At 41.1% G+C, this 26,339-nt stretch overlaps 1 non-coding gene across 1 annotated transcript; it reads right to left on the reverse strand.

The window, feature by feature from the left end:
* Positions 1 to 20,781: 20,781 nt before the first annotated feature.
* Positions 20,782 to 20,936, reverse strand: LOC147630121 (U12 minor spliceosomal RNA). The gene has a single exon (XR_015267804.1). It is a non-coding gene; the product is annotated as a U12 minor spliceosomal RNA (small nuclear RNA).
* Positions 20,937 to 26,339: the final 5,403 nt, after the last annotated feature.

Below are 26,339 nucleotides of genomic sequence, written 5' to 3' on the forward strand. Positions count from 1 at the left end.
GCTATTTGATTTTGTTTTTTTTAATGGAAATTTCTTCTGAACTTCACGCTACAACGATGGCCTGCAACTCAATGGTGTGCTTCGTTGGATGCACAAGGGTGTAGGCGGTGGCGTGTGATGGCTGCTCTGTCTACTTCCAGTTGGCAACAGCACGAATAGAAAGGAAAGATTGGATGTCGTATGCGTGGGCGTCCTTGCTGGTGTTGGACGCTATTGTTGGCACACTTGGCTGACGTGGGCGCTACGCATGGTGCTGCACTGCTTGTGGAGCCAAAACGACCGGGTCCACACCTCTTCATTTTGGATCCCCACCCTCACCTTGTCCGAACAGTCGAGCTCTCTAGGCTCCCACTAATTCCGTTGTCGTGACAATGGGGGTGAGAAACAAATGATTCAGACACATAGGTGTGAGAACAATGAAAAGGATAAAAAACAATGTAATGATGATAAAAAGAAATCGGTTATTTATAGCTAAGGGGATCACGACAATGGCTAGAGGGTTAATGCATATGACACATGGCACTATCTAATTAGTCTTATAATATGTGTCGTGATCATGACAATGATCAGCATGATCACAACATCCAAGGTCATGATCACAAACATGGGTGAAATTGCTAAAAGGCATTTGGTTCTTTCATTTCCAAGCATATGACACCCCCAAGGCTCTAAAAATATGAGATTCGGCCCAGGTTTTGTGGAACAGGTGGGAGAATCACAGTCGTGATTCTAAGTGGAATCATGGTATCAAGACAATGAGGGTCTGCTGACCACGATAAGGTTTAGAGTGAGTCATGATGCACTTTGGGAATGATTTCAGTCTTCCAGGATGATTAGGGAAGAATTGATGTGATGTGACTTTGCAAAATCACAGCTGGTGATTTTGTAGAATCACGAGGGTGAATTAGAGTTTATTAGAGAGGGTGTTAGTTAGTCCTTCGCGGCTTGTTGTGCAATATCATTGTGATTTTCTAGCTTGATGTTGCATGGGATAGGCCCAAGCATATTTGGATAGAGCTCTTGATGTAGAAGGCGTGTATTGGTGTAGCATTTGCAGCTCATCTGCTATGGAACACAACAACTCTTGCTCCATCCATTAAATCAGCCAGTCCATGGAATCTATAGGCAAGTTCATGTCTTGCTTGGTCATGTGGTCGTGTGGGTTAGTTTCCTTTAGAATAGGGAATTGGGTGATTCACCTATTTTCCATAGCAGCTCATCTGCTGTGGAACACAACAACTCTTGCTCCATCCATTAAATCAGCCAGTCCATGGAATCTATAGCAAGTTCATGTCTTGCTTGGTCATGTGGTCGTGTGGGTCAGTTTCCTTTAGAATAGGGAATTGGGTGATTCACCTATTTTCCCCTAGTTTTCTAGGCATCCTTTGTGATGTCAAGTTGTGGCTTTAGGGACCCATTTCTTCCTCCTGTCTCTCTTCACCACTTTTCCTAGCGAGTTTGGTTTTGGTTTGGGGTGATTGGTGGTTGTTTTGCATAAATGGCCTAGCCTTAGAGCTTTGTGACTTGGGTACCCATAGCTTTCTATTCCCTTCATAGTATCCTCGTGCCTTTAATAGTCTCTCAAGAACCTAATAGTGATGAATAGGAGACTATTGGATCTTTAGAGTTTTGTTGTGGGGTGGGATTCGGGCCTCTACCTATCATGCTTGTTGCTTCCCTTTGGGCTACTAGTGGTGCTTTAGATACAGGAAGACATAGTAACATCTTGGGTGGTTGCAGTTCCTCAAATTTGAGATTGTGGTTGGGCTCTATGGCATTCCATATCGGCAGTGTATATTTGTAGCCCCCGGATGACGTGAGAAATGCTTTGCTCCTAATTGACTTTGTAGCAATACATAGCCGAGATCTAGCTTCGTTTGATAAAAAATTCCTCTTTGAAGGCACTTGCAAGCATGACCAAAACCTTACACAGCCAAGGATTATTTCTAGTGGAAATATTAACTTTCAAACTCCCAAAAGCTCGTATGGTTCCCGCGTGCACACTTTCAAACTTCTAAAAGCTCCTATGGTGCCCACATGCACACTTTTAATTTTGGTTAATGCTGGCTCCAACTCTAGCTTCTTCAATTTCACCCAAGTCTCATACGAGAGCAAGTTGTGACTTGCCTCTGAGTCAATCATTGTGAGGATATTAGTTGTTTTTCATTCCACAGAGAGCCCTACTTTAAGCCACGCAGGCTCTATCTCAAGTTTTTCTTCCTCAATCAAGGGCAGAGTAGCCGTGTTTATTTAGAGTGTCAGTCCACTTTACTTTTTCTTGGCTTGGACTTCCCTCGCCTTAGCCTCTTCTTGTGCTTCTTTCTTGAGTTTTTCTTATCTCATCTTTTCTTGTTTCTTTTTGTGTGCATGTTCCAACAAGTTATGAGTTAAGGGCCCATAGTATTTCTTAAGTTTGCTACCATTTATGTAGCCTTGCATTTCAATCACATCAATGGTCTTGATGCGAGTTGCACCCTCGGGGTGAGCTCTGTAACTCTGAATGGTCCTAGCCCTCAGTATTTCAGTTTTTTCTCTTGGAAGAGCCAACCTTGTATACATAAGTACTACAGGTCTTCTTCCAATAGCTCTCTAGATTTCAGGTTGTGGTCAAACCACCGTTTGTGTCGAAGATTTTCTACTATCATTCCATGTAGAGCGATTAATCTAGTCTCATCAAGCTTTTTCAATTTGATCAACCTTTCAAAGCATTCTCCCTTAGACGTTCTTTCATGTGGCTATCCTCAAGTTGGGCACCAAATATTCCATAGCCATCACTGCCTTAATTTCGTAGGTGAGCTAAAAAGAAGTTTGTCCTGCTAGCTATCTTATAGGAGGTCTTATAGGCCCACATCTGTTAACTTATGCTCCCATACATAAGTACTATAGGTCTTCTTCTAGTAGCTCTTTAGATTTCAAGTTGTGGTCAAACCACCATTTGTGTCTGAGATTTTCTACTATCATTCCATGTAGAGCGATTGATCTAGTCTCATCAAGCTTTTTCAATTTGATCAAGCTTTCAGAGCATTCTTCCTTAGACGTTCTTTCATGTGTCTAGCCTCAAGTTGGGCACCAAATATTCCATAGCCATCACTGCCTTAATTCCATAGGTGAGCTAAAAAAAAGTTTGTCCTGCTAGCTATCTTATAGGAGGTCTTATAGGCCCACATCTGTTAGCTTATGCTCCTAATCATTTTGGCTAGCTTCCACAATCTTGGTCAGGATACCACAAAGGAATTTATTACTACTTTCTACCTACCCATTGGCTTGAGGGTACTAAGGTGATGATTTACGGTGTACCACCATAAATCCTATCTACAAGTGTTTAATGCCCTTGTTAATAAAGTGGGAGCCCTTATCACTAACCAACTCTAGGGGACACCCAAATCTAGATATGATGTGCTCATATAAAAATTTAGCAGTTGTACAAGTATCTACCTTTCGAGTAGCTTTCGCTTTTGCCCACTTTTAGTGAAATGGTTAGTAGCCATAATTATATACGGGCTTTGCATTTGTTGCACAGCTAGACTAATGGGTGTATTCCCCATTTCTCAAAAGGTTGTTGCACAACGATCGAAACCAAAGGCATTTTGTCTTGTTCATAGGGAATGTTAAAGCGCTCACATTCGTCACTGTGTTTGAGGAATTCCATGGCATCACCAAACATAGTTGGCCACCATAACCCAACTTGTAAGATATTTCTTTACTTCACTTGCAAAATGTCCACGAATGATTACACTATGAGCCTCTTCTAAAATTGTCAGGAACTCATCCTCCCCGACACATCATCTCAACACTTGATATTTGCCTAACTTATACAATTTTCCAACCTATTGACTGATAAGGTGTGGCTAACTTAATAAGTCATCGCATCCTATCCTTTTTTAATGGCTTATCTTGTGGAAATCCATAGGCAAAATACTTAGAGATTTCTTCACTCCATTCTGGTACCATCATCAACACCAGTGGTGATGACATCTTCTCCACCATTAGGTATTCTCAACATGTGGTCTACTAGTACGTGTTGTGAACCTATCGTTGCTGTGATAATAGACTTGAATTAAATTAATAGCCAAAACCAACAAGTAATTCGCCCAATCATGCAAGGTTTGTTGACAAGATACAACAAGGCTTGATGATCCACAAAGAACATAAACTTATTAGCCAACAAGTAGTGTTTGTACTTTTTCACCGCATACACTAGGGCTAGTCTTTCTCTCTCCATTGTGGTATAATTCATCTGAGCTTCATTCGGTTGTTGACTCACAAAAAGAAAATTGTGTAATCCAATTTATGCTCCCCTAGCTCTGCCAGAACATACCCAATTTATGTTTTGGCCATGCTAGAACATACCCAATTTGTGAAGTTTGATGCATTGATATGCACATGGAATACAAGATCCCAATTTGGTGGTCTCAAGATAGGCGCACTAGCTAATTTCCTCTTTACTTCATCGTAAACCCTACTGACACTCTTCATCAAATATAATCAAAAGCTTATTCAATGTCATAGCTAATGTCCTCTTTAATTCATTGGAAAGCCTGTTGACACTCTTTGCTCCATTCAAATACAATCAAAATCTTATATAATAGCCTAGCTCTATCAGTGTAGAACACGTTAGCCTACATAAACCGTTGTAGTCCCTTATAGTTGGCATGACCTTATATGTCAAGGTTCCCCATGTGGTGGTGAAAGACGTTTTATGTTTGAAAGATCCCTGCCCCCTCCGCGCAACGAATTCCAGGGTGCTAGGAGCGGAAGTAGCACTTCTTGCGCGCAGGGCAGAACCTCTCGCTCGAGGCCTCACCCACATGGATATCCAGACAAGAGACTAATCCCTCAGTTCTTCCAAAATCAAACCCAAAAAAACTTCCCTCGCCCAGCAAACATAGGCAATTCCTCCAGGATATTTTATTCTAACGTAGTCAAGGTAATCATTAACCAAATTGATCTGACCGAACCCATAAGTCTCATGGTCAGATCAAGGAAGAGTCTTGCACTTGGATCATAGAGTCCAACGCTTTTTTCCTCAATCATCAAGAGGCACAGTCGTTGATTCTTTTCCATAGAACAAGGGTTATCCGGGATTTAATTCAACTATCATAACTTAATAGAATTGAGTCTCATTTTAGGGATCCATCAGTCCAGCCTATCCCATGGGTTAGCCAACCGCCCAACCACTGTAGTGATAGGATCCATTTAGAAATTTGGTTATGTTTTGCCCCGGGTATCAGGGAAAAGAGTTCCCAGGCCCCCTAGGCGGTGCTTCAAGCAAACTTCAAGATAGTCACACCACTTACACAGCCAATATGAAATTGCCTCTTTCACAAATTCAGCTTTCTTTAAAACAATCTTTTAATGAAACCATAGTATCATTAATCATAATCCTCCAAAATATCCAGCTTGAATTCTAATTTCTAATCATTCCTTCATCGGTGTACATATGGCATCATTGGCAACCAGAACGCTCACCACCTATTCAGTCAAGGGCCTTTTCAATAGTTCCTAGCTCATAGTACCCGATAATATGATCACATAAGAAAATCCAGATGGACTCTTCATTGAAGATCAGCAAGATCAACGAACAGATCCATATAAAAGAGCCATGGACTCATCCGTTGAGGACCAGCAAAGGACAAACAACCAGATCCATGCCCGAGTTCACAAAAAACAACTCTAACACCTTGTTCCATTTTTCTTCCCCGACGCACACGTGGGTATCTTCGGTGACCCAGAGCCCCCGAGCACCATATGGTCAACACCCTCTAGGCTCCTTCGCAGGTCACCTAGCGCTTCACTCATAGGCTGCTTCCTTGGTCCCTTATCCACCATACCGGAAGCTCACCATTTAAATCGAACCGAGGCTAATCAAGCTCGACCGACCTTGCTACGCGAGACGTCCTCCATTGACTCTCCGTCAGCTATTGCAACTTTATCACTTAGGTCTCCACGATCTCATTCACAATATGGTCAAAATGCTTCCCCGACATTCTTGACATAAAACAGTCATTTAAAAACAGGTTTCATACATACAGTTTCTAACGAACTCTCATTGTTCCTCATCATTTCTCGTTATTCCACATTCTTCTACATCAATTCACATTGCTTATTCCACATCTAGTCATATGTTTCCCCTTCATCCTTCATCCATTCTCATCCAATCACATCATAGTACATCTCATCACATCTATTGTCATCACATCACATCACAACATATCCACATCACATCTCATCCATTCATATCACATCACATCCATCTACATTCGTTCAGATCCACAGCACATCCATATATCATCACATCACGTTCACATCTATTTACATCACTTCACATCCGTTCGCATTTACCCAAGTCCACATCACATCACATCTTATCTATCCACATCATATCTCATCCATTCATATCTAACTAGATCCACATCACATCACATCCATTCATATATATCCACATCATATCTCATCCATTCATATCTAACTAGATCCACATCACATCACATCCATTCACATCTCATTACATCACATTGACATCTCACCACATCCACTAATATCTCATCACATCCATCATACTCATTCACATCCCACATTCATTCACATCTCGTCACATCCATCCTCATCTTATCACATCCATCTACATCACATCTCATTCATTCCATCCACATTACATCACATCCACATCTATCCATATCACACCACATCCATTTACAGCTCATCACATTCATCCACATCCATTCATTCATTCACATGCACATCTATCCACATCCATCCATTCATTCACATGCACATCTATCACACCACATCTCATTCTCATCCATTTACATCACATCACATCCTTTCACATATCATCACATCTCATTCTCATCCATTTACATCACATCACATCCTTTTACATATCATCAAATCTTATTCACATCTCATCACATTCACATCCACATCAATTTACATCACATCACATCCCATCCACATCCCATCCACATCTCATCACATCCACATCCACATCCATATACATCACATCACATCTCATCACATCCAGTCACATCTCATTCTCATCTTATCACATCGCATCCACATCTTATCACATCGCATTCACATTTAGTACCGTTTTCTATTTTCGATACTAATGGGAGTTTTCTAAGTTTCTGCCAAATTGCTTGGCCTAGTTAAAGGTACTTTTTCTCGGTGGATATTTTCATATTCTTTCTCAAATTTCTCAAGTGAAATATATTCAATATTCTTCTTTTTGAGTAAAAGATTCATGGGATTTATAAAAATCAATTCTACCCATATTTCTCAATAAAATTAATAATGTTCAAAATTCCACTTTTGATAAATACTCATAATTTGAATTATGCCAAAAATTTCTCTTTAACCATTTAATTACTTGGATCTCAATTATCATGGAAATTTCTCTTTTTTTATAAAAATAAATTTACCAAAATTTACTCTTTTCTCATAATCAATTAATTATGCATAATTACAAAATAATTTCTCATGAATATGATGAAAATCATTCTTTTTGCATAGGATGTCCAATCCTAGAATATGGTAGGAAGTCCTCTTTTAGTATTATGCATAAAAATAAGATATGTATTATTTTTTGAAATTTTTACCATAGCTTTACTGCTATTACTGATAATTCTCAATTTTTTTCTAAAGAATAAAAGCTTGTAATGAAAATATGATTGTAGTTTCTCTTTTATGCTTAAAATCAAACTATAAATTTAAATCATAATTTTAATCATAATCATAAACTTAATTATGATTATCCCACTAGATTAAGCTCATTCCATTATTTCTCTTTTCCCAAATTGATAGGATAATCTATTTCACATTTAGAATCAATCAAAGTAGTTTTTAACTACTTATAAATAATCTAAACAAGAAATCACCATTATTTTGTTAACACAAAATCATAAAAATATCATTTTATTAATCTCTAGCTTATCAAGCCTAGAGTTTAGCTTTGAATTAAGAGACTATCATTGAGAAGCATCCCTTTTCGAAGGATTTAGCCATAAAGATGGCTATTCTTTTAGAGAGAGAGATTACTTAAAGAAAGCATTACAAATAAGCATAAAGATTAACTTTCTCTTAATTAGCATTAAGACTTTAAGGGAAAGCTTGATTTGAATTAAAACATTCATTTAGAAAGCTTCTCAAGCTTGAGAGGGGTTGAGAAGAAGAAAGTTATTGAAAAAACCATAAAAATTAATTTTACCTCCAAGTTTGGCTTGATTCTCTATTAGCAGTGAAGCCCCCGACCAATCAATTGGTCCACCAAGAGATGAAGAGCAACTCCAAGAGTTGTTGTAGAGAGAGAGAGCTCCAAGCTCCCAAGAGAGAGAAAAATTTAAGAGATAATAGAAAATATGATTATTTTAATATAATAATGGCATAGTATAGCTCCAATATATATTTACAAAAGACTGAGGGTCTATTTATAGGTGAGAGAGGCCACTAACCAAGTCCAACTGGGTTCTACAATTTTCTAGGTTCAATTTGACTCAATTTGGACAAGATTTGGACCACTTTGGCTCCCTTTTTGATTTGGTTTGATCCAGGAGAGAGGAGAGATACAAATTCAAAATATCTCATTTTTTAAGTAATATCTCATAATTTTTAACTAATAAACCTTGTACTCTGTCAACTCTTCATCTTATGTGAGCATTTACTCATTTTTGGGTATTTTCTTTTATTCTTTAGTTTTATCTCGTCCCAACACTTGGATTAATCCAATTGGCCCATTGGAACCTTAATTGGACCATAATCTAATTTTTTTTGAAAATGTGGACCATAATCTAAATTTTTTTGAAAATGTGGACCCTTAGGCGGCTAAGGTCCCTTATACTATTTTTAATTAATTCCTAATGCACATTAGAAAGTTCATTTTGAACTTCTGTTTCAGGGGAATCCGTTTTAGACACTAGGAGGATTTTTATATCCAAAGATATCTCAATTTTAGATTATCTCTCTCTAGATATTTTCTCTCTCTAGACCAAAATAGGGTAAAACAAGATCTTTCTTCTATTTCAGAGAGGGGAATAATTTCAAGAGCAAAAGGGGAGGTTCTTACACCTTTAAAGCTGGAGGGAGGAATCTTACAATGTTGATCTTTAGGTGCAATAGATATTTAGTTGTATCCGAAAAATCCATCCAAATAACTGTAGGCTTCTATGCCCACCACCACCCTTTCCAAAACGTGCTCTTTGTTTTGCAATGGGTAATGATCTCTGCGGCTTACCACACTCATCTTATATTCAAATCAACACACACTCGAAATTTCTAATTTTTCTTGTTGTGTACGATCATAATGGATGACACCTAATCTGTGTGTTCAATTTCGCAAAATAAAAAACAACGACTTTATCATTTTCCTCCTTTACAAAATTGCAGAGTGTTTCAGATTCATTTGATAGGGACATTACTTGCCTTCTTGAACCTTATGATAGGGATTTATAGTATACCACTTCTAGCCGCACTCCCTTCATGTCTTTATAGCTCCAAGAAAAGTAGTCCTTAAACTCTTTTTAAAGAGTTATCAATGCCTCTTCCGCCGGCAAGGTAAGGTCCGTGGCAACAATTAAGACTAGTTTGGGGTCCTAACTAGGCTCTGAAATATCCAACTCTTTTACCTCCACAGTGTTGAGATGTCAAGATCAACATGAGCTGACACTCATGAGGCACGAGGCCCTGCTGAGTGTTCGACATTTACATCACTGTCAGGTTTGGTAGCTGGCACTGACATATTTGCCAGAGATTCTATAGCTAGACTACACTAAGTAGTCCACACCTACCCACTCCACTTTAGCATGTTCACATTATGGGGACCGCTTGTATATACTCTAGTATGTGTGTTAGTTGTTTTATCTCCTTTGTAGACCTCTTGTTGAAGAAGAAGAACAATTTTTAGCCTCTCACCTTGTGTGTTCTCTTGTATATACTCTAGAATGTGTGTTAGTTGTTTTATCTCCTTTGTAGACCTCTTGTTGAAGAAGAAGAACAACAATTTTTAGCCTCTCACCTTGTGTGTTCTCTTGTAGGGTTTATGAGAGTGTGTGTGTGCTTGCAAGAGCTCAATCTCCCTTCTCCCCTGCATCTTTTCATGGTATTAGAGCATGGTTCATGCTAAGAGCTGAGCAGCAAGCAAGAGAAACATAGGAAGCAGTACGAGGGTAAGAGCTTCATCTACTCTTCCCCCTTTGTGTTGGCGTGTTGGCTCTACTACACCCTTGTCGAGAGCTCTTCACTTAGGAGGCATCGACAAACAAACTCTGATTGAGGAGCTTTCTTCATGTGAGCGGAACTTTGGGGAAACTATAATGTCCTTTCAATAAATTTACAAGTTGAAAACGTGTTTCGGGTGCATCTGGACCTTCGTTTTTTAGTTCGCACAGGCGTTCACGAGCACTGCGAGTAAGTTTTGATTCTTTGCAAAATTGTATTTTTGGTACTGCAGGAAGGGCGATTGGTTGTGTAAACACTATGTGTACTGCAAAGAGGTCTTACAAGTGCTGTTGGGTGTATGTATGCAAGTTGAGGTCACTGGTTGTTGTGATAGTTTGAGTGTAGCATAGTACCGCTGTAAAGAATACAACAGTTTGTGCAGATTAAACAAGAGTGCTATTTTTGGTAAGTTTCTGTTGTTGCAGACAAGATTGTTGCAGCAGAGAATCTTGAAAAGAACAACTTGCATGCTTGGAGGTTTAGATATTGACAAATTTTTTGATGGGAAAAGGCTATTAGGACTACATTGAAGGTGAACATGAGGAGGCACCAGAGATTAATCAATCTGCTCTGCAAATGTAAAAGAATACAGAGATTGGAATCAAGGAGAAAGGAAAGTCATGTATTGGCTTTCTATTAGCATACATGACACCATGATTGGGCATATACAGGATGCCAAGTCACCCAAGGAGACATGGGATACCTCGGTAAGCTGTATGAAACTAACGCCAAGGCACGAAAGATTCAATTGAAGAATGAGCTTCATACTGTGGAGAAGAAAAACATGTCTGTGAATGATTATGCCTTGAAGATCAAGGGTATTATGAAATCCCTTGCATCTATTGGTGTTTCTGTTGATGATGATTAATAAGGTGGAAGTATGTCTACGTGGTCTCAAACCACAATACAAGGCATTCAAGACGTCTATTCAAACTCGGGAAAACATTCCCAACTTTACAGATTTGGTGTCAATGCTAATCATTGAAGAGAAGAATTTGAGTAAAGATCAACAGTCTTCACAAAACAAAAACAGTTCATAGCAGAGCAGGCCTTCTACACAAGTTCAAGTAGAGGACGAGGTAGAGGTCGTGGATGTGGCCAAGGTGGTGGCTGAACACGTAATCAAAATTATGGTCAGTAAGTAGCAGCAACAGTCCCAAGATTCACAACAACACACAGGTGGAAGAAGCCAGTTTAGAGACAGGGAGAGTCAAAGAGATCATGGTAATTAGCAAAGGCAGCGTAAGGATACACGAGGCTGATTTTATTGTAGTAAGCCTGGACATGTGCAGACAGATTGCTATAAGAAGCAGAATGACATGCGAAATGGAAAAGTGCAACAAAATAACTATGCATCCTCTAGCAGAAATGAGGATAATGAGAGGTTGTTTTTTATGCAACATATAGTTAATGAGGTGTCTGGAAATGATGTAGCAATATGTAAGGATGATGTATGGTATATTGATTCAGGTGCTTCGAACCACATGACAAGTCATGGGTGAGTGGTTCAAGGAAATCAAGAGTATTGAAAAACCAGGTTTTGTTGAAACAGGGGATGACACTGCTCATATGATTGCCCATGTTGGAGATGTGCCATTGTCTATGCACGATAGTAGGGTGAAGTACCTTCTAGATGTATTTCATGTTCCAAACATTACAAAGAATTTGGTTTCTGTTGGCGAGATGATTAAGTAGGGTTTGCAGGTGCGGTTTAACTTTGATGGTTGTTATGTAGAAGACTTTAAAGAGAAGTGCAGGTTGGTCGCAAAAGGGAACAGAGTAGGAAAAATGTTAACACTGAATGTAAATATGCCTAAAGTGAGTGCTGCAATGTTTGCAAATGGTTCACCAGTTGTTGTCGATACAAATATTTCACATAAGAGAATTGGGCATGTAAATGTGCAAAGAATGAAGTCTATGCAAACTAAAGAAATTGTGACAAGGCTGCCTAAGTTTAAGGTTGAAGGCATGCAAAAAGTATGTGAAGTCTATGCAAACTAAAGAAATTGTGACAAGGCTGCCTAAGTTCAAGGTTAAAGGTATGCAAAAAGTATGTGAAGTCTATGCAAACTAAAGAAATTGTGACAAGGCTGCCTAAGTTTAAGGTTGAAGGTATGCAAAAAGTATGTGAAACATGTCAATTTGGAAAAAAAACAAATCAGCACATGGCAGAAATGTGAGCAGGAATGTACTAGATGTTGTGCATTCATATGTATGGGGTCCTGTGAAGACTATGTCTATGGGTGGTCTGCAGCAGAGCAGAGCAGGTACATTCATTGATGACCACACGAGGAAAGTGTGGGTGTATTTCATGAAGGAGAAGAGTGAAGTTTTCACTCATTTTCATAATTTCAGGAGGCTGAAAAGCAGATAAGAAAGCATGTGAAGTGCCTAAGGTGTGCCTAAGGTCAGATGGAGGAGGAGAATACTTCTCCAATGAGTTCTTTGATTTCTTGCGGAAGAATGGTATTCAGAGATAGTTTACATGTAGATACACTCCGCAATAAAATGGAGTTGCTGAGCAGAAAAATAGACACATTGCAGAGATAGCATGAAAAGAGGAATATGGTGCATAGCTATTGGGCTGAGGCTTGGGCTGAGGCTGTGTCTACAACAATTTATATCATGAACATGACTCCTACTACAACTATACATAATATAATGCCAGAGGAGAAGTTTACTGGAAAGAAACCTCATTTGTCTCACTTGAAAGTTTTTGGATGTATTGCACATGTGCATGTGCATGTGCCAGATGTATTGCACATGTGCATGTGCATGTGCATGTGCCAGATGAGTTACGTACTAAGCTATATCCAAAGGCAAAAAAATGTGTGTTTATTGGGTATTCCCTTGAGCAAAAAGGATATAGATGTTATATTCCTGCTACACATGAATTGAGGGTAATCAGGGGTATTTGATGAGACAAGTAGCTGCTGGTATGCTCTGCTGAAAAGATATTGTTGGGACTGATGTAAGTGGAAATGTGGTTGCACAGAATGCAAGTCAGCAATCACAGTCCTCATGCAGCAGTTCTGTTGATAGACCATGGAATGGCAGGCTGTGTCATAATACTAGTCCTGGAAATGTAGTTGGTACATCACATAAAGGCAAAGAGAAAGTGGTTGGGCCCCTTGGTATGCCTGAAAGTTTTTGCAGGGCATTCTCTTGTTGATGGAGACTCTGGTGGCTCAGAGATGAACCTTGATGAGAGGAGCTTGGGATTCTAGCAATGAGGACACCTGGTGTAAAGAAGGATTTAGAAGCCATGAATGCAAAGTTAAAAAGATCTAAAAAAGTCAAAAACCCTGTGCAAAGGTTGACCTACGATGGTTATGTGGCACATCATTGTGCTTACATGGCAAAAGTTGTGCAGGTTGTAGAGCACATGTTTTGATGAGGCTATTGGAAATGTGTACTAGGAGAAAGCTATGGATGAGAAGATGGATGCACTGTATGGAAATGAGACTTGGGATTTGGTGCCATTTCTTGAAGGCAAGAAAGCTATTGGATGTAAGTGGGTGTATAAGGTGAAACATAACAGTGATGGTAGCACAAGCACATACAAGGCTAGATTGGTAGCCAAAGGATATGCTCAGACACATGGGATTGATTATGAGGAGACGTTTGCCCCTCGGTTTCAAAGATGGAAATTGTGAGTGCTGTGACTACGGTGGTTGCACAGCTAAAGGCTGGTTTTTACATCAGATGGATGTAAAAAATGTGTTCTTGCATGGTGACTTGCAAAGAAGAAGTGTATATGGATTAACCAACTAGTTTTAAGGATACAAGTCACCCCTAGAGTATGTATATAAGCTTGTAAGGCCTTGTATGGACTGAAGCAAGGTCCACAAGCATGGCATGACAAGATCTCTAAGTATCTTGTCACTATTAGTTTTCATATGGTAGATGCAGATCACTCTTTGTATGTGTGCAAGAGTGATAAGGGTATTGTGATCATCACCATCTATGTAGATGCATCTATGTAGATGATCTTATTATTGGGGGTGACAACTTGGACGAGATTGAGCATGTGAAAAGTCTTCTCAAAAGGAAGTTTTATATGAAGGATTTGGGAGATGTGCGCTACTTTTTTAAGGTATTTGGCTATCACAGAGACAGTGTGTATTGGACATGTTCTCCAAGTATGGGATGGCTGGTTGTAAGAAGCGAATCTCGGTGCCAGTGTGTATTGGACATGTTCTCCAAGTATGGGATGGCTGGTTGTAAGAAGCCAATCTCGGTGCCATTAGATCAAAATGGCAAGCTTAGTGCGGATGCAAGTTATGTGTTGGAGGACCCCACTATGTATAGGAAGATTGTGTGAAGTTTGATCTATGTCACGATCAGCAGGTCAGATTTGAGTTACATTGTTGGCTTAGAGAGCCATTTTATGCAGGTTCTATGCAAACCACATCTTGGCAGTGTGTGACGCACACTTTGGTATTTGAGGCCACTTTTGATTATGCATTATTTTATGTAGCAGGTGTACCATTGGAGCTATATGGGTACACAGATGCAGATTGGGCAGGTAGCATCTCAGACATAAGATCTACCAGTGGATTTATGTTTTCATTAGGGAGTGTTGCTGTGACATGGAGCAGCAAGAAGCAGCCCACAGTTTCCTTGTCGAGTACAGAGGCAGAGTACAGAGGAGCTATGGTGGCAGCATGTGAGGTAGCTTGGTTTCACAAGCTACTTGTTTTGCTGATTTGGGGTTGCATGTTAAGAGAAAGGTTGTCATATATTTATACAATCTTAGCAATATACAATTGGCCAGGAACCCAGTTTTCCATGTATGGATGAAACACATTGAGGTTCACTACCACTTCATCAAGGAGAGAGTCTTGGTAGACGACATTGACTTGGCCTACGTCGCCACGCAGGATCAAGTCGTTGACATCTTCACGAAGGCCTTGGGAGAGCTGAGAAGCTCCACATATTTTGAGATATGCTTGGAGTTCACGAGCTGGAGTTGAGCTCGAGGGGGAGTGTTGAGATGTCAAGGTCAACATGAGCTAACACTCACGAGGCACCTGCGTGACCGTTCAACATTTACATCACTGGCGGGTTTGGTAACTAGCATCGACATATCTTCACCAAAGATTCTACACTGACTAGTCCACAGCTACCGCTTGTATATACTCTAGTATGTGTGTTAGTCACTTTATCTCCTTTGTAGACCTCTTTTGTTGAAGAAGAAGAAGAACAATTTTCAGCCTCTCACCTTGTGTGTTCTCTTCAAGGGTTTGTGAGAGTGTGTGTGTGCTTGCAAGAGCTCAAGCTCCCTTCTCCCCTATATCTTTTCATGCAGGTCCATCATACGAGGTTCTTGTTTGATCACCCTTTGAAAATTGTGTCCGTGTAAGTAGGTGAACTACTTTTATTTCATTAACATCAAAAGATTTGAAATAGATTGGAACCTTACTCAAATCCGGTTCCTCATCATTCTCGTCCTTATCTGCCATTCGGTTCCTCATCATTCTCGTCCTTATCTACCAAAGCTCTTTTTACTTCTTATTTTGTGTCCACCAAAGCTTTGTTTTGCTTTCTTCTTGCTAATCTTATGAGCTTGGGAGGGTCTTGGCTCACTTTTGGTTCTTGCAATGTTTGTAATATCACCCGGCTTAACTCGTTTCCCCAATTCTTAGAGAATTCCTCATGAAATTCAGTGGCTTCGACGTATCTTAGCCATTGTACATCCGTGGGTCTTCGTCTAAGAATCCTACTGCTATGATTAGCTCTGTAACGTTTCCATTTCTAGAATTTCAACCTTCTCGTCACCGGATTCAGACTCTTGCACTTCTAAAGAGATTTCCCCTAACTAGTTCTAGTTCATCTTATTAAGGGTCCCATCATGCATATTATAGTGACAAGCACCTCACCTTTCTCATCGAGTTCCACAAACTTTGTTCTAGTTTTTCCCATGACATCTATTATGGCCAATATATGCATCCGATTCTCACAAAAATCATCATTCAAAAAGAGGAGCATACAAGATCCTCTGATGATTTTAATGATTCATGGGTTCCACACATAGTTGCACCAAGGTAGTTCTGTGTGTAGTTTTCGAGTCATTTCCAAATACCCCCCCATCCATGGAAGGTGTCTTCCAAGTTCATATGTTTATTTCCAAGATTTGTGAATCCAAGTTCCAATTGGTATCTTGATCTCTATAGAGAGAAATGTGGATAGGCCGACCACATCCTAGGTGCCTGGTTTTCACCAACATTATTACTATATACCTCTAGAATAGGATTTTCTGAGTCATAAAGAGGATATTCCCCTTCTTCATCAAACATCCTTGAGAATAGGTCATTCCTTCCTTCTCCTTCTGAGTCAGTTACTTCCTCACTATAATCTCTACCAGGTTTAGCCATTTGGCTTCCCTCGTGATATTTTGCCCAGGATAGACTGTATCAATAGCCAAATTAGCTTGCAATCGTTCCTCAAACTTGTTTTGACCTTCTTGAACTAAAGGATTGTGCAGCCTCTAGCTTTTCGATCTCTTTCTAAGCATTTGGATATTCACCCAATCCCCTCGGTGTTGTCTGGGGTTCTTCAACTAGTTCAGTTTCCTTCCATGCTACTTCTTCTTTTTATCTTTTCAACACCTTTTCTTGGCTTGACTTGGTGGATGCGGTTTTTGGTCGTTCCCTCATCCGAACCATCCTATATTTCTAGAGCAGCAGAGCCTTCTCGTCCCACCTTCTTTTGTCTTCTTCTCCTTTTAATCATGCACGTAGAAGGTTTAGCTAATATCTCTCCTTGAACTTCCGTGGTTTTTAATGCTTGCACTCAAGTTATGACATTGAGTGGCATTGTGTCATGCTCATGAGTTGATGAGATGATAGAGAATTTTAATCAACAACAATCCCAACTTCAAGCTCAACCTCTAGAGGGCTTCAAGAGTGAGATGTTGGCTTTGAGGAGTGAATTCAAGAATCGAGATATGCGACAATCAAGTCAAGATGCTAGGGTGCCAACATGCCAAGGTGTTACTCCTTTGTAAGGCTCATATAAGGATAGAGTTTCTTATCAATTTGGGATACCCAAGAAAAACATGGGAGATTATGTTAGACCATCAAAAAGCTTATTGTTTAGAGATGTGGATGAGATTAATTATGGTAATAAGGAAAATCAGCACGTGGGGGGTCATCAGCCGCCCCACCATAGGAAATTTGAATCACTAAATGCATCCTTTATCTCTAGGCTATGCTAAGGGAAAAGGCAATGCTTTTGATTCTACTTGCTATGATGGTAATTAGAATCACAACGGACATTTCTCAAGGGTACATGGGGATGGTGTACATGATGGTAGATTACATGAGGACAATGCACATGATGGGAGGGATGAGTTCAAAGGAGGAAAGGAAAAAGTTGTTTGGCAAAGTTCAAAGGAGAAACCACCTCAAATGAGGAGTTTGAAGAGTGGGTGAATAAATTAGAGTGCTACTTTGAAATGAATCCAAGAAGGTAGAAAGAAAAGGTTTACTTTGCTGCTTTGTATTTGGAAGGATATCCACATGCTTGGTTATGACATTACAACTTGGAATGCTTTCAAAGATAAAATGAGAGAAGGTTTTATCTCTCAATTGCATATGGACAAGTTGGTGTGTGATTGGGATGATTTGGAATAAAGGCAAAGTAGTGTCAAGGATTACACACACAAATTTTTAAAACTCATGAATATGGTGCTTTTCAAAGTCATTGAGGACATTAGGGAAAATGTGGACTCATTTATGGGCCTTCTAAGAAATGCCAAGTCATCATTCTATTATGAAAAGGGGGATCGTGGATAACTCTATCCATAGCACCTCAAAACTATATCATGTAACATATCATTGGAAAGATCTTGATGAGAGGATTCTAACGCACCAGCCTTCGATAAATTTTGAGTTTTTATGCTCAAGTTATGGCCTTCCCACCAAAAAGTAACCTCAAAAGTTCCGTTAAGCCTCACCCTCACTGTGGTCCTTATGGAATACTCCCTAGAATCTCAAAGAGCTTAAAAGGCCCAAAAGTGAGTCCAAATTTTCCCTAATGGGACATTGAAAAGGAAGGGGAGATCCTTTTCCAAAGTCATTCAGGAGGACATTGTAAAGTGAGGAATATAACTCTTAATATGGTGCCTTTGAAAGTCATTGAGGAGGAGATTGAAAAGGAAGGGGAGCTCTTTGATGATTACTGAGACTTTGTGGAAGATGATCATTACCACCATGAACTGGATGAGGAGTTTCCATTTGATCTTAGTGGTACCTTGTTTAGGCTTTATGATTATGATGATGGAAAGAGAACTCAAGAAAATGGGGTATGTGTATGTATTACAACTTTGCAAGGATGAGAACAATCTAGAAAGAAGAGAAAAGTCACATATGAGGGAAGGAATACGTGGATATATTTCAAATGCCCAAGTGTTTGCCACTTGATCATGGGATAGAGCTTGAGCCTAATGCTAGGCCCATCAAACAACCCTCCATATAGATTGTCAAAGGTGGAGAAAGAAGGTGGAGAAAGATGAGGTGTCAAAGCAAGTCTAAGAACTAATGAACATGGGTTGGGTGGAGCCAAGTCAATCTCCTTTTGCATCGCCCATGCTTTTGGTGAAGAAGAAGGATAATACCTTTAGTATGTGCATTGATTATAGAGACTTGAATAAGATCCCTATGAAGAATTGTTATTTCCAAGGATAGACGATCTCTTGGATGAGTTGAAAGGGGCAAGATTCTTTACCGCGATTGACTTAAGGTCTAGTTATCACTCATCAAATAAGGATGAAGAGTGGTGATGAGTATGTGTGAAGAATTGGCCAAATCCTACCAATATCACACAATTGATGGGATTCCTAGGTCTATCATCCTTCTATAGAAGGTTTATTAAGAAGCATGCTCACATTGGCAGCTCCATGACGGATAAGCTTAAGCATGAAGCTTAAAGTATGCTCACATTGACAGCTCCATTGACGGATAAGCTTAAGTGTGAAGCTTTCTTTTGGGATACTACAGTCCATAAGAGCTTTGAAGAGCTGAAAAGTATGCTTACTTCTGCCCCTATTTTGGTATGCTCGGACTTTACGCTCGGACTTTACGAAACCTTTTATTATAAGGGCGGAGGCATGTGAAAAAGACATTAGTGTCGTATTGTATCAAGATCATGGAGTGATTACATTTGAAAGTCGCAAAATTGACAAAGAGATGGAGATGCATGTGTATGACCAAGAGATGCTTACTATCTTGCATGTAATCAAGAAGTTGCATCACTATCTCTTCTTTATAAGAAGTAAGACGGTAGGGTTCTCAAGTATTTTGTATCTCAACCCAATATCTCTCCCAAGAAAAGAAGGTGGTTGGAAACGTTTCAAAATTATAATTTTAAGATCCCTTATACGAAGGGGAAGGACAATGTGGTGGCCGATTCACTCTCAAGAATGTGAGCAGGTTCGTCATCACGGAACTCTCAAGTGGGCATGTTCATCACAGAAGTTCATAAAGATTGGATTGTGGATATCCACGAAGAGAATATGGTAGATGAAGAGGCATCACAAGTTCATAAAGATTGAATTGTGGATATCTAAGAAGAGTATATGCTAGATGAAGAGGCATCACATATGGTACATAAATTAGAGCATCGTATGTGTAATGATTTATCTCATTTTTTATTGCATAATGGGCTCTTATACTTCAAGGAGAGAGTGTATCTTGTACCTCATTCGACATTTAATAAAAGGTCTTGGTTGAGATACATTCTTCTTCCATGGCAGGACAATTGGGTCTCTTTAAGACCTTTGATGCAATAAGAGAGAGTTTTCATTGGAAAGGTCTATGGGGATTGGGAGATGTTCATGAGTTTGTCTCCAAGTGTATGCCTTGTCAACTCAACAAGGACCCTATACATAAACCCACTGGTTTGCTTTAATCCCTACCTATTCCGGAGGGTAAGTGGATGCATATTGCTATGGATTCATTATTGGACTTCCTCTTACTAAGAGAAGGTGGGATAGTGTTTATGTGGTGGTTGATCGCTTAACAAAAGCTACCTATTTTTGTGCCTATAAAGGTGAAATATTCGGCATCTATGGTTGCACACCAATTCATAGAATTCGTGTTCAAGTTGCATGGTATGCCACAACAAATAGTCTGTGATTGGGATGTGAAATTCATGGGTACTTTTTGGCGTACACTATTCGAGAGCATGGGTACTCAATTGACTCCTAGCACGGCCTACCACATCAAGAAACCAATGGTCAAATGGAAAGGGTCGAGACTTACTTAAGGCATTATTATCATGATACTCGACATGCATGGGATGACTCGTTGCATTTTTGGCAGAGTTTTCCTACAATAGCACCTATCATGTGAGCTTTTGGATGTCACCTTTTGAAGCTATGCACCTTATTTGAAGCTATGTATGGCTATAAGGTGCACGTGCCTAACCTCTAAGCAAAAGAATGTGAGCCAAGGATGAAGTGGAAAGAATGCAAGTCCTTTTGCTAACATGCGTGGGTACGTAAAACAAGTTAAGGTAGAGAATTACCCTATTTTGTCTCCTTTGGAATTTTTGCTTTGGGTGGTGGGAGGCCAGCTCAGGTGAGTTCTGCAAAGTAAGCAGCGTCTACACGAGGCCAGCCTATTACCCCTCCAAAAATAAAGGGCGCATGAAAGTTTCAGCGCGGCATTCGGTTTCGACCGAATGCTTTGTTTTCCTTACTCATTAGTTTAAGGCAAATTGAAAGTGGGATGTCCAAGGGTTTATATACACGACAGTCCCAGCGCTGAACATAGACTATGTGGGATTTATTTCGAGCCCTCCACAAGAAGCCAACAGGTTATTTAGAGTCATTTCGACGACCAAGCTCAACCATCGCATCGTCCAGAGGAGGCCTTCCACGATGATTGCTTACCTCTCCTCAGAAGGAAGCCATCACCTACCCAATTTGCATTTCGACAGTGCCACCCCGTGGAGTATGAAACTCTGCCATCGAAATCGCTCCCGAGATGTCCAGAGGACTCCTGCAAACTCTCTGCGAAAGAGAGGAGCTGGACAAGGCGCTCGACGTGCTCTCTCGAGTGGACACCCCCCCCTCCGCCAGCATCTATTTGTCCCTTCTCAAGGCGTGCAGCAGGAAGAGCAAGAAGGGCCTTACTCAAGCCAGGCGGGTCCACCAACACCTTGCCCGCCACTGCGTCGAGCTAACTGGCTTGCTGGGAGACTACTTGGTTGTGACGCTGGCCAAGTGTGGTGCCGTCCAAGATGCACACCTCGTGTCTGCCAAGTTGCCTCACCTCACCGTTTTCTCCTGGACTGCCCTCATCTCCGCTTATGCAGACCGTGGCCACCCGCAGGAAGCCCTCAGAATGCATCAATGTATGCAAGAGAAAGGTGTGGAGCCCAACCCTCACACCTTTGTAACCCTCTTCAAAGCTTGTGGCAGCATACCGGATCTTGAACAGGGCATTAAATTCCATGCGGATGCTCGTCAGAAAGGCTTCACATCCAATCTCATGGTTAGCAACACCCTTGTAAGTATGTATGGAAAATGTGGGGCCATTGCCAATGCAGAGGACGTGTTCGCTGCCCTGGCTGAGCGTACTCTGACTTCATGGAATGCTATGCTCTCAGCATATGTTGAAGAGGACCAAGGAGATAAGGCTTTATGGCTATACACCCAGATGCAAGAAGAAGGTGTGGAGCCAAGCACTTACACCTATGTCGCCCTCTTCAAAGCTTGTGGCAGCATAGGGGACCTCAGAAAAGGCAAGGATCTTCATGTTGAAGCTCGCAGAAAAGGCTTCATGTCCGATGTGTTTGTTGGCAACACCCTTGTGAGTATGTACGGTAAGTGTGGGGCCATTGTGGAAGCAGAGAATGTGTTCAGTTTACTCCCCGAGCGCACCCTTGTATCATGGAATGCAATGCTTTCAGCATATATTGATCAGGATCAGGGGGAAAAGGCTCTACGATTGTACAGACAGATGCAACAAGAAGGTGAGAGTCCAGACCTGTCAACATTTGTGATTGCCCTTCAGGCATGTGCCACCCTAGCGGAGATGGAATTGCACTCTTTGAAGGGACAATCAATCAAGGTGATTTCTCTAGAAATTGGGCAAGCGTTACATGCCAATGCACGCAAGAAAAGCAACACATCCAATGTACTCTTGGGCAACACTCTTTTGAATATATATGGCAAGTGTGGGGCCATTATGGAAGCAGAAGATGTGTTTGGTACATTGCCTCAACGTACCATTGTGTCATGGAATGCCATGCTCTCAGCATATGTTGAACTTGGTCAAGCAGATAAGGCTTTACGACTATACCCAGAGATGGAAGGGGAAGGCACGAGCCCAGACCATCTGACATTTGTGCTTACCCTTCAAGCATGTGCCACCCTTGCAGCTCTTTTTGTGGAGGGAGGATTTACTGAGGTGATATGTTTGGAAATTGGACAGGCATTACATATTGAAGCCCAAAGGACAGGCTTGGCATCTGATCTCTTTATTGGCAGCACCCTTGTGAGTATGTATGGAAAGTGTGGGGCCATAGTGGAAGCTGAGGATGTGTTCAGTGCATTGCATGAGCGCACTGTTGTCTCATGGAATGCCATGCTCTCAGCATATGTTGAACAGGGCCAAGGAGAGAAGGCTTTACGACTCTATACACAGATGCAAGAGGAAGGCGTGTTTCCACATCAACTGACATTTATGATCGCCCTCCGGGCATGTGCTACTCTTGCTGAGGAGGAAAAAGCTCTTTTAGTGGAGGGACAATGTGCCAAGGTGATGTCTCTCGAAATTGGACAGGCATTACACGCTGATGCCCATAGGAAGGGCCTCACAACCAATTTGTTTGTTAGCAGCACTCTTGTTAGTATGTATGGCAAGTGTGGGGCCATTGTGGAAGCAGAAGTTGTGTTCAGTGCATCATCCCATCTTGATGTTGTGTCATGGAGTGCAATGCTCTCTGCATATGTTGAACAGGGCCAAGGAGAAAAGGGTTTACAGCTGTACACACAGATGCAGAAAGAAGGCGTGAGTCCAAATCAGTTGACATTGGTGAGTGCGCTTCAGGCATGTGCCACCCTTTCAGAGAATGAAGAAGCTCTTTTTCAGGAGGAACAATCAACTAAAGTGATGGCGTTGGAAATTGGACAGGCATTACATGCAGATGCCTGCAAGAAAGGCTACACATCTCATGTCTCTGTTGGCAACACCCTGGTGAGTATGTATCACAAATGTAGGGCTATTATGGAAGTAGAGGATGTATTCGGTACATTGTCCCATCGAACCATCATGTCATGGAATGCCATGCTCTCTGCATATGTTGAACAGGGCCAAGGAGAGAAGGCTTTACAGCTGTACACACAGTTACAAGAGGAAGCCACAAGCCCAGATCAGCTGACAAGTCTGATGGCTCTTCGAGCATTGGCCTCCCTTGCAGAAAAGGATGAAACTCTTTTTGGAGAGGAACGATCAGCCAAGGTGATGTCTCTAGAAATTGGACAGGCATTACATTCAGACATCTGTAAGAAAGGCTTTGGATGTGACGTCTTTGTTGGCAGTGCCCTTGTCAGTTTGTATGGCAAGTGGGGGGCCATTGTGGAAGCAGAGGATGTTTTTGGAGCATTAACTCAGCGTGATGTTGTGGCATGGAGTGCGATGCTCTTTGCATATGTTGTACAGGGCCAAGGAGAGAAGGCTTTACAGCTGTACGCACAGATGCAAGAGGAAGGCGTGAGTACAGACCAGATAATGTTTGTGATTGCTCTTCAAGCATGTTCCACCCTTGGAGAGAAGGAAGACACCCTTCTTGTGGAGGGACGATCAGCCAAGTTGATGCCGGTGGAAATTGGACAGGCGCTATATGCAGACGCCCGTAGGAAAGGTTTCTCATCGGATGTCTTTGTTGGCAGCACCCTTGTAAGTATATATGGAAAGTGTGGTGCTATTGTGGAAGCAGAGAATGTGTTTGGGGGCCTGTCCTACCGTGATGTTGTGTCTTGGAATGAGATGCTTTCAGCATATGTTGAACAATGCCAAGGAGAGAATGCTTTACGGTTGTATATGTGGATGCAAGAGGAAGGTGTGAATCCAGACCAGCTGACATTTATTATCACCCTTCAGGCATGTGTCACCCTTGCAGAGAAGGAAGAAATTCATGTTGTTGATGGACTATCAACCAACATGATGGCTCTGGAAATTGGGCAAGCATTACATGTTGATGCCTGCAGAGAAGGCTTGGCATCTGATACTGCTGTTGGGAGCACCCTTGTGAGTATGTATGGCAAGTGTGGGGCCCTCGTGGAAGCAGAGGATGAGTTTGGTTCAATGTCCCAGCGCACTATTGTGTCATGGAATGCACTGTTCTCAGCATATGTTGGGCAGGGGCAAGGAGAGAAGGCTTTATGGTTGTACAAACAAATGCGAAGGGAGTGTGTGACTCAAGATCACGTTACAGTTATCTGCATTCTGCAATCATGTAGTGCAACCGGAAGCTTAGATATATGCGCACAGCTTCACTTTGACATTGTCTCTGCAGGGTGTGATCAGATTCCCTCCCTGGCAGCCACCCTAATCCATGCCTATGGGAGCTGTGCAAGCATGGTAGATGCACAAGCCTCGTTTCATCAACTTTTGGAGCCAGATATTGTCTCATGGAATGCGTGTATTGCTGGTCATGCAGGAGAAGGAAATTTTGTAACAACTCTTCAGTTGTTTGAGAAAATGAGGCTTGTAGGTATAAAGCCTAACAAAGTTACCTTTGCTTCAGTGCTCTCAGCTTGTTGTCATACAGGCATTGTTAAAGGTTTTGAGTACTTTGAATCAATGAGCAGAGATTATGGCATAACTCCAGACTTGAAGCATTATGGCAGCATAGTAGACCTCCTTGGGCGTGCAGGGGACTTCAAGAGGATAGAAAACATTATGGGGAGGATGCCAATAGATGCTACTCTGACCGTTTGGTTTTGCTTGCTGGGTGCATGTCGTACACATGGCAATCTGAAGCTCGCAAAACAGGCATTCGATTGTGCAGTGAGTCTGCAGCCCAAGCAGGCTAGATTGTATGTTCTGATGTCAAACATATATGCTGATGCTGGGTTGCAGGAAGGCTCCTCAAAGTTGGATTCAGCTTAAGCAAGTACTTTCATTATGAGGATTAGTTCTTATACGGCCATTCAGAGAAGCTGGCCATAGCATGGGGCTTCAAAAACTTATATTCTTGTAAAGATAAAGATGCGTATGTAAATATTGTCACAATGCTACAAGGCCGACTTTGATGTAACAAAAGAGAGAATTGATGCAAATTGAGTTCACTGTTTCTGTTAAGGTTCCAAGTCACAACAGATGTTTCTTCTCGAGTAAATACAGTAAAATTAAGTAAATAGCTCAGGTGGATTTTTAGCCAAAGAGAGTAGCTTAGGTGCAACTCACAGACAGCTCGGGATTGGAGACCGGATGCATGAGTTATGGACAATACACAGGCCCTTAGTGAGGAGATGAGCATTAAATTAGAAATCAAGATTAAGAAGAGGATTATATGATATTAGAGAGCGAACTCCATATGAGCCAAGTGGAAGGTGAAGGTATTGAACTTTGGACAGTGTTTTTTTGGTCATTGTCCTGTCCAGTGTAAAATTTTCAAGTCTCTTAATGCTGGAGGGACCATGGAAAATCTCGCTCTTCTTTATGCTATTGTACTCAAACATCATCCGATGTATCCAAACTTTGCAAGCATGTGGGGGGATCCTCTTTCCACATGCTCGCAAAGTCTCCTCGTAAAGTTTGGTCACCATCGGAGGATGTTTGGTATATTAATTAGTATCTAGTGTAGAATTTTTAAGTCTCTTAGTGCTTGAGAGGCCATAGGAATTCCCGCTCTTTCCAAGGCCATTCTACCCAAACATCATTTGATGGTGACTAAACTTTGTAAGTATGGAGGAGTCTTCTCTCACATGTTCGCAAAGTTTGGTCACCATCGGACAATATTTGGTATATCAATTAGTACATGGTGTGGAATTTTCAAGCCTCTTAGTATTCGAGAGACCATGAAAAATCTCGCTCTTTCTCATGCCATCATACCCAAACATTGTTTAATGGTAACCAAACTTTGTGAGCATATGGGAGGGGGGGTCT

This window comes from Cibotium barometz, chromosome 17, assembly GCF_041138505.1.
Source record: "Cibotium barometz isolate CiBa-2024 chromosome 17, ASM4113850v1, whole genome shotgun sequence".
Taxonomy (NCBI): Eukaryota; Viridiplantae; Streptophyta; class Polypodiopsida; order Cyatheales; family Cibotiaceae; genus Cibotium; species Cibotium barometz.